Source organism: Canis aureus, chromosome 5, assembly GCF_053574225.1.
Source record: "Canis aureus isolate CA01 chromosome 5, VMU_Caureus_v.1.0, whole genome shotgun sequence".
Taxonomy (NCBI): domain Eukaryota; kingdom Metazoa; phylum Chordata; class Mammalia; order Carnivora; family Canidae; genus Canis; species Canis aureus.
This window is the reverse complement of record NC_135615.1, coordinates 80,413,740-80,423,178: the sequence shown is the minus strand read 5'-3', so window position 1 is coordinate 80,423,178 and position 9,439 is coordinate 80,413,740. Positions and strand designations below refer to the sequence as shown.

General features: G+C 48.1%; 1 long non-coding RNA gene across 1 annotated transcript; it reads right to left on the bottom strand.

Moving 5' to 3' along the window:
- Positions 1 to 994: 994 nt before the first annotated feature.
- On the bottom strand, positions 995 to 3,292 carry LOC144313531 (uncharacterized). Its single transcript, XR_013379169.1, has 3 exons — positions 3,148 to 3,292; positions 2,654 to 2,813; positions 995 to 2,196 (listed from the first exon to the last, which is right to left on the bottom strand). It is a non-coding gene; the product is annotated as an uncharacterized LOC144313531 (long non-coding RNA).
- Between the last annotated feature and the right edge of the window lie 6,147 nt (positions 3,293 to 9,439).

The following is a 9,439-nucleotide window of genomic DNA, read 5'->3' as shown; positions in this document are numbered from 1 at the left end:
AGGATGGACAGTCGAGGATTTGCTGGAAAAGCTGCCCCCAAGCCAGTCCTGGCATCCAACTGCAGACCCCACAGCTCTCCAGCCTCAGGCAAACCCCGGGTGGGGGGGGGGTGCTACTGGTCACCTCTTGGACCCAGCAGAGCCCTTCTATCACATGACTCCGTCCTTACCTCTTAACAACACCCAGCACCCTGTTTGGGGAGGCGTACACACTTTGTATGGTGGCTACACCTGGAGAGACTCTGCCTTCGTGGGCCCAGAGGGAACTTGACTTCTGACCTGGGCCCTCCGAGGGCAGAGTCTTCAGATATCCACCCAGCGGCCTTGGCACTCCCAGCCAGGTGCCGAAGTTAACCTTGACACAGTTTCCATGGTATTCTTCTTGTCAATGGAACCTCAAATCAACTCTGGGAGGCACTTCAGGGGTCACCTGGGCAGCTCTGCCTCTGAGGACCAACCTGGACAGGCTTCCATGTCTTCCCTCTCTGAAGGTTTCCTATGAGGAAGACACCCCTGATTCTCCTGGGAGCTATTTCTCCCTTTGGACAAGAAGCTCCTCTTGAAAAATCTTGAGGTAAAGGGGACTGTCAGGTACATACTGTCCTGTTTGGCCTGCAACGGCTTCCCCTTCGTGGAAGGCAACTGGGCACTGCACACCAAGAACTTCCAGGGGCACCTGGCTGGTCCAGCCGGTAGAGCATGTGACTCTGGATCTCAGGGTTGTGAGTTTGAGCCCCATGTTGGGCAGGAAACTTACTTAAAAAAAAAAGAGCTTCCAAATCACCTTAACCCATATAGTTTCCTAACAAAATTCTCCTAAATAAACAACTGGACAACTGTATAAAGAGGGATTTAAGATTTTGTATATAATAAAGAAAAATTAGAAATGTGCTATGTGTCAACCATAGAGGATTTAATACGAAATGGTAAAACCCAGCAGCAAAAAAATAACGCATAAAAAAAAAAAAAAAACTTGGCTTGAGAGAATATTTAATGACATGGAAAGTGTGAAAAAAAACACAGGTCATAAAATAGTGTGTTTAATAATAGAGTCGTAGTTTTAAAGCATGGGAAAGTACAGGAAAGATTTGGAAGCAAAGACCTTAATAATGGTTACCTTCGGGATGTAAGATTATGGGTAGTTTTCCCTCCTTCATTTCGCATAGCTGCATTTCAGAGGGTTTGCCATGAATATGTGTTTTAGTTTGAGCTTTTTAATTACACCAGTAATGCCTGAAAATAGACTCCTGTGAAGTAGTGAACCAAAACGCTGAAGGCCAGCGTCATCTTTAACTCCCACCCCAGGGCCCATCCCCTCCCAGCGGTGACCTCTGTGAGCGGGTTAATGTCACTCCTCTGAGTCCCTTGTGCATTTTGCACGGACACGTATGCACATTTAGAAATAAGCAACATTCTGTAGATTTTTTTTTTCCTTTTTTCTCATCATTGGTCTCCTAACGTGTACCGTACTGATATGTAACTTGTTCTTTCACTTACCCAGTGGCCTGGGAGAGCTTTCGGTAAGATAGCTACCTCGACCATTGTAACAGCCACATGGTGTCTACAGTATGGATGGACCACAGTTTGCCCATCTACCCACGACTGGTGACTATCTGGGGTGTTGGTTTACAGTTTCTGACTAATGCGAACACCGGTGCAGTGAAGATCCCAGTCCACACTTGCACGCATGCAGGTACATACTCATTCCTTAGGGGGAAATCCTAAGAAGCCGAGTCTATGGTTATGCATAGTTTAAATGTAAATACATAACCCCAAAGTATTCTCCAAAAATAAGACTTGCCTGGCGTGGTTTTCCCACTGTTCAAGATATCTCTTTCTCCAAGTCCTTGCCAACAGCACGTGACATCATCAATCTTTTTACTTTTTTGTGTGCTACTTCAATGATAAGGAAGAAAATAGGGTTCTCACAGGTCACCCCACTTAACCCTTCCACATGGTGCTTGGCTGCGTCTCTAACACCATCCAAGGGGTCCACCAGCCTTTCTTGTCCACCTCAAACCCTCAGGAACACAGTTTTGTACCAAGTGCCCTGGGTGGCTGCTGTCACGCATCATTGCTACGTCTGAAGGCGAAGTGAGGAGGGTCCGTGAGGCTGTGGACGGGGGGAGATATTCCAGAAATGTGGGAACCATCTTCCATCACCAAACATGATTCCAGCACGATCCAATTCTCCCACTGAAAGAAATGTCAAATCTGCCCACCTCTTCCACCCCCATCATCAGCGTTCCACACCCGGCCATTCTCATCCAGCATGCGAACCCCAAAGTTGTTGGCCATTGTCCCCCACTTCCACTCGCCCTTTTGAGCCTCCAGTCTATTCTCCGCCCAAAAGCTAGACAAATCTTTCTTGAATCACAGCCCAGCCCCTTCCCTGGCCGCAGAGCCCTGCACCATCTGACCCCACCTGCTCCCTGACTTCATCTCCTCTGCTGTCCCCCTTGCTGCCTGCAGCCTGGGCACCCTGGATCCCTTCTACCCTGCACATACCCCCCCAGTTGTGCCCCGTGTTCAGGACCCACTCCCATCTCTTCCTTCCCATGCTGGCCCCCGCTCCTCTTTCAGGTCTTGGCCTGAACGTCACACAATCTAAGACGGCTCTTCCCCCATCTGGTTCTACTTTTCCATCCCTTGCCTTCATAGCTTCTGTCACTATCGAAACTCAGAAGCCAATCTGTGTGTCTGCGTCAGGCATTTCGGGTCCATCTTCCCACCAGCCTGGGAGCCCATCAAGGCAGAGGCTTCTTCCCTCTATCTCCAGCACCAAACATGGTACCTGATGTATACTCGATGCTCTGTGAGGAATGAATGAATGAATGAATGAATGAGACATGGGCCACCTGGGTGGCTCAGTGGTTGAGCGTCTGCCTTCAGCTCAGGTCGTGATCCTGGAGTCCTGAGATCGAGTCCCACATTGGACTCCCGCAGGGAGCGTGCTTCTCCCTCTGCTTATGTGGGATCTGCCTCTCCCTCTCTGTGTCTCATGAATAAATAAATAAATATTTTAAAATAAATTAATTAATTTTTAAAATTAAAAAAAAAAAGAAAGAATGGGATATCCTTGGAAAGATGGAGGAGAGACAGCCTGCGTAGCAGGGAGGAACGGGAGAGAAGCAAGGAGGTACTTACCATGGAAGGAGGCTCCAGCGAAGCCTTGATCAAGAAAGAGCCCACGGAGGCAGGGGGGCCCGGAGATGATGAAGGGGAGAAGCATCTAGTGTCACTTTCCCATTGTTTGCTGTTCTGTGATGCAATCCTCCCCAGGAGCCCAGATCCCAGGAAAAGCCTGTGCCTCTCAGGTGAGCGACACCTTGAGAAGCAGTTACAGGAAAATAGGCAGCTCTTGAGTCCACGTGGGGGCGGAGAAAAGGAAACAAGCACAGGAGGCGACGCAGATCCGCCCCCCACCCCAGAGAATCCTTGGTGATTTGGGCCAGGTGGGGACCCCACGGGTCCTCAGGGTGGGGACTCACTGACAGGAACAGTGACCAGCCCCACATGGCTCCAGGAATCTGGTGATTCCACTTCTCTATCAGGTTCACCATCTAAAACTTCAGAAGAAAAGAACATTAGAAAAAAATCAGAAAGGACCCAAAGATAGGAGGCTTACTCCTCTGGGCAGGAGAGGTAGGCAGGCAGAGGAACAAGTCTGAGCTTCCAACTCAGTCAAGTTTGGGGTGCAGGTGCCAGGTCATCCTGGGCACCTCCAGGTCCCGATATGTAAAGTGGGCCTAATAGTCGTCGCTTACATCCGGACGTGGGCAGGTCACACGAGATAACGAATCTCTAAAGCACTTGGCACTAGTTGCTGGGCTCCCCTGAGGGAAGGCACAAGTCCAGCACCCCGCGGAGACCTCGTGTGTGTTGCACGTGTGGAGGGTTGGCTTCCCACACTCGGGACTTGGGACCCAGGACCTGGGCAGTCGTACAGGGCCACGCGCTGGGTCAACACCCTGCTTTCATGCCCTCATCTTGAAATTCTTAATTTTGGAACAAGGGACCTTGAGTTTTTGTAGTGCCCTGGGCTCCCTAAGTTAAATTATGTAGCAACCGCGTATGCGTGCATGTGTGTGAGAGAAAGAGAGAGAGAGAGAGAGCCCCCACACAATGGTGAGTGGAGAGGAGGACGCTGTGGGTGCCCAGTAAAGAGATGTTCTCATCAACAAAGCGATGTTAGCTGATGGCAGACACCCCAGCCAGGACCCACCCCATGGTCCCGGGCCAACCCCACACACCAACGAGCTGAGACTTCACCTAACAATAGCCCCTCTCTGTTCCAAACATCAATAACCAAAACAACCCCTCCTAGCCTTTGGGCTGTCACCCAAACACCCCCACGCCCACAGGCCAAGGCCCAACACCCAGCAGTGCCAGGTGTGGGCTCCCCATGGATTTTCCCAAGGACTCAACCAGCCCCAGAGGCTGTTTGCTGGTGGTTCCCATCCACGAGGCCTGCTATCTGCTCATTCCCAGAAGCGCTTGCCCCACACTATCCTGTGTGCACCCTCAATGGTGCATTTATCAGCCTGTCCCCCTTCGGCCAGGTGGTGAGCCCCTCAAGTGCAGGGGCTGGGCCAGCCTCATCTCCATGTCCCAGGGCTGGGTGCAGTGCTTAGAACACGGAGGTGTTCCATTTTGCTGATGTGTTTATGCACTCATTCCAAACACATTTATCATCCAGGGGCAGGGATGGTTACAGACAAGATTAGCATAAAATAAAGGAGCATTTCTTACAGTCTGAGCAAGAATTGGAGCCTCAGCAAAAGTTGGACTCCCACTACCTTCATGCTGCTTCCCTGATCCGTGCTCACTGACCTGCACAGAGCAGGGCAGGTGTGGGGTGGAGTGGAAAGCCCCTGACAGGATCAGAAGACCTAGGGTCTGCTCCTGCTCGGTTCAGGACCCTTGCAGGGCCGCTCCCCTCCCCTGGACGTCACTTCCACCTCCACCTGGCAAACACATTGGATCATTCAACATGGTCACCACTTGCTTGAAATGTGGCTGGTGGGACTTAGGGAACTGCATTTGAAATTGTATTAACTAATTTTAATTAATCTGAATTTTAATTTTTTTAAGATTTTATTTATTTATTCATGAGAGAGAGAGAGGCAGAGACACAGGCAGAGGGAGAAGCAAGCTCCATGCAGGGAGCCCGATGTGGGACTCGATCCCGGGACTCCAGGATCACACCTTGGGCTGAAGGCAGGCGCTAAACCATTGAGCCACCCAGGGATTCCCCCCTAATCTGAATTTTAAAATGAACATACAAGTCCTAAGTCATTGGAGAATTCTCAAATACATTTGGAACAACGTGGGTATGGGAATCTAGTTTCTTCCATTGTAAATTTGATAAAATCTAAACACAGATCAAGTATTTCTGGGGAAAATTTAGATTTTGGACTAAGATGTTCTGTAAGTATAAAATACAGACTTTGAAGACTTAATATGAAAAAGGGATGTAGGGACGTCTGGGTGGCTCAGTGGTTGAGCGTCTGCCTTTGGCTCAGGGCGTGATCCCAGACTTCCCGGGATCGAGTCCTGTATCAGGCTCCCTGCATGAAGCCTGCTTCTCCCTCTGCCTGTGTCTCTGCCTCTCTCTGTGTGTCTCTCATGAATAAATAAATAAAATCTTTAAAAAATAAAATAAAATGCATTATCAAAATTAATTTCACCTGTTTCTCTCTCTCTCTTTTTTTTTTTTTTTGTCTTTTTGTTTTTAATATAGGTACCACAAGATTTAAAGTTACATTTGTGGCTCATGTTCTACTTGTACTAGGGAATCTCTGTAGGAATTCCCGAAAGAATCTCACACACACACACACACACACACACACACACTCCCTATTTTTTTTTTTTTTTTAATATTCTGATATTTTACAAATCTATGCCCTTCCAGGGCTTGGTAATCATTAAATCCTATGAGTTGGCTTGTCTGGCATTCCCACCACCACCCCCCAACACACACACACACACATACACACACCCTGGTCCGGTGTGGGCGCTTTGACTTTCCAGTGGGAGATTACGTCTGGTAGATCCATCCTCCCACCGGCTCCAGGGATGGGTCTATGACCCAGGCCTGGCCAATCAGAGAAGAGCACCGGATGGACAGACACCCAGATCTTGTGCCTCTGAGACAATGGCCTGCCTGACAAGGAGGGCAACACAGACAGAAGGAGAATTAAGAGTGAAGACAGCCCAAGTCTTGGACCTAAAGCCACAATCCATCCCTGGACTTTTCAGTTACAAGAGGAAAAAAGTCAACTAGAATTGGAATTCTCCCTTGAATCTTGAATAACACATGGACACTTACCCCCTTAACCAGCTAGCCATGTTCAACACCCCTGGGCTGCCTGAAGCCTCTCAGCCTGTCCTCCCAGCGGCCCCAGCCGCATCTCTCTGGCCACTCTCTCCCCCTCCCCGCAGCTGGACCAACCTGCAGTGTTGGGAACCAGCCCCCCTTGTCCTCTGGCGTTGTCACATGCCATTCCCACTGCCTAGAGCATCCTTTCCCTCCCCACTCCCACCCTGCCCCCTACCTCACACAACCTGACAAACTCCGCCCCTTTCGAGGCTTGACTACTCTTGTCAAGGTCACCGGTGACTTCTGTGTCACCAAATCCAATGGTCAGTTCTCTGACCAGCTTTCTTGCAACTTCTGGACAACACTTAACACAACTAACCGTTCTTGTCTTCTTGAAATCTTTCTCTTTCTCTTGGCTTCCACGGCTGCTTGTTCTTATCTCATTGGCCACTCCTTCTCAATCTCTTCATTCATGCATTCATTTATTCTGTTACATGTTCCTTCCACAAATATTTACTAGGAGCCTGCTACTTGCTAAGTCCTGGGCTAGACACTAGCCAGTCAACAGAACAAAGCTCTACTCTGTAGAGTTTACATTCTAGGGCGTTCTTTATGGATTCTCCACCTCTACTCAACTTCTTAATGTTGTCATGTGCTGAGGCTCACCTGGGAGCCTCTTGTCTTTTCCATCTTATCCAGTCTCTCTGGCTTTAAATTCCATTCATGTGCTGATGACTCCCAAATGTCTATCCTGAGCCCTGGCTGATTTCCCTGAACTCAGACTCACGGATCCAACTGCCTATTTGATTTAACCTCTTGGATGTCCACAGGCTGTCTCAAGCTTCACATGTTGAAAACAGAAATGAGCCAAAAAAAAAAAAAAAAAAAAAAGAAAAAAAGAAAACAGGAATGTTTATTCCCCATCTCTCAGCCTAAACCTGTTTCTCTATCTCAGTCAATGGCACCACCATCCACCCAGTTGCTCAGGCCAAAAACCTAAGAGTCATCCTGATTCCTATCTTTTCTTCTTGCCCCACATCAAATCTATCAGCAATTTCTGCTCCAAAATGTACTCTGGGACTGTCCATCTTTCTCTAGTTCCCCTCCTACCACTTTAGGCCGCCATCCTTCGTCCTTGGACCACTGTAATGACCTTCTAACCGGTTTACCCACTTTCACCCATGCCCACCATCCCCATCTGTTCTTCACACAGTAGCTAGGGTGATCTTTAAAAATGTAAATCAGAACATATCACTCCTCTCCTTAAAAAACCCTTCCGTAAACAGCGTGGGAGAAGAGCTTTGCAACATTTGTAAAAGACAATGGATTAGTAACTTGAATATACAAACATCTTCCATCAATCAATTAGAAAGAGACATCCTTGTGGGAAAATGACAAGGGATGTGAACAGACAATTCACAAGAGACGAAACTCCCAAGAGCCAATAAATACAAAATTACACGTTTCACTCGCTAGTCATCATGGAAATGCAAATTAAAGCGAGTTACCATTTTACACCCAAAACATTGTCAAAACCTTAAAAGGCTGACCCTATCAACTACTGGCAAGGTTATAAAGAAATGGGAACTTCCGGACGCTGCTAGTGGGAATATAAATTACTACACGAACTTTAGGGAGTCATCTGGCAATTTCCTATAAGGGTGCAAAGGTGCTCACCCTTCAACCCACTGATCTTCCATTTCGGATTCAGTTGTAATCCTAAAACGAGATATAGCCTAGATGCCCAACACTGTAAGAACGGGTAACTATGTACACCATATAACCCTACATAGCAGTTGAAGGTAAATTGATTTAACAGCTAGCAAACATCGTGGGATGAGAAAAAGGCAGCTGTGAAAAGAAATGTGCTCACTGCTTTCATTTATATAAATTTAAAATGCTGAACTGAAGGAGAAACAGGGTTTCCCATTACCCTGACAGCAAAATCCTACTCCCTGCCCTAGACTGCAAGGCCTGTATGATGGGTGAGCAACCTCACCCATCTCCCACCGCTCGCTAAGCTCCAGCCACACTAGCTTTCTTTTACACAGTCTTCCCGCCCTATAGTTTCGTGGTCACCTCAGGACCTTTCTATTAACTGTTCTCTCTGCCTGGCACTGCCCCTAACGTGGGCTCCTTGTCACCCCCAGACATCTCTGTGTTCCTCAATTTGTTTGTTTGTTTGTTTATCTATTTATTTTTTTATCTCTCTCCACTAGACCGTAAGTTCCAGGACGGGAAGGACCTTGCCTTTTTTCTTTGGTGGCGCATCACAAGTGAATGGCATTTCATTCATGGAGGCGCTCAGGAAGTGCTTGTTGAATGAGTAGTAAGTAGGACTTCCTCCCGGGAGTCTTTCCCCAATTCCTAGGCCAAGGAGCATTCCTTAACTCTGCACCTCTCCAGCCTCCCAGCGTGGCTCTCTCAGCAATTTTCCCATGATGATTGAAGAACTCTTGATCGGAGGTTCTCGAATAGATGTCTGGGGAATCCGTAAACATCCTAAAATCATAAGCAAAATTTCATGTGCGTGTGTGTATTACATTTCCTGAGAAGTTTCTTTATTTTTGTCATGTTCTTAAAGGAGTTATGCCACAAACACACAAAAGGGTTGTGGGGCACCTGGCAGGCTCAGTCGGAAGAGTATGGACTCTTCATCACGGGGTCGTAGGTTCAAGCCCTATACTGGGTGTAGAGATTACTTAAAATAAATACTTTTTTTTTAAGTTGTCGTAACACTGTTGTTTCAGTTGGGTTATAATTTGGCCAGGTCCTCCCAACCGTGGGATGCGTGAGGGCAAGCCCACCACTGTTTCCCCAAATGCCAGTACAGGAATCTCAGTGAGATCTGGAATGAATAAGTGAATGAACGCGTGCCTTTGGAGCAGGGGTACCAGGCTCATATTCACTCTTGAACCACTCAGCTGTTCAAGACATAGGGAACTGGAACAGACTGGAAGAGAATGCTGGTGTCAGAGCCAGGAAGGCTAAGCACCCAGATGGGCAGGCTCCTGGATGGGGCTGTCCCCTTGCCCATGTGAAGCCCAGCAGCACTGATCCGTTACAAGTTTTTGATCAAGGTCCAGCACTGGCTGCGCCCTCCTCCTCCTCCTCCCT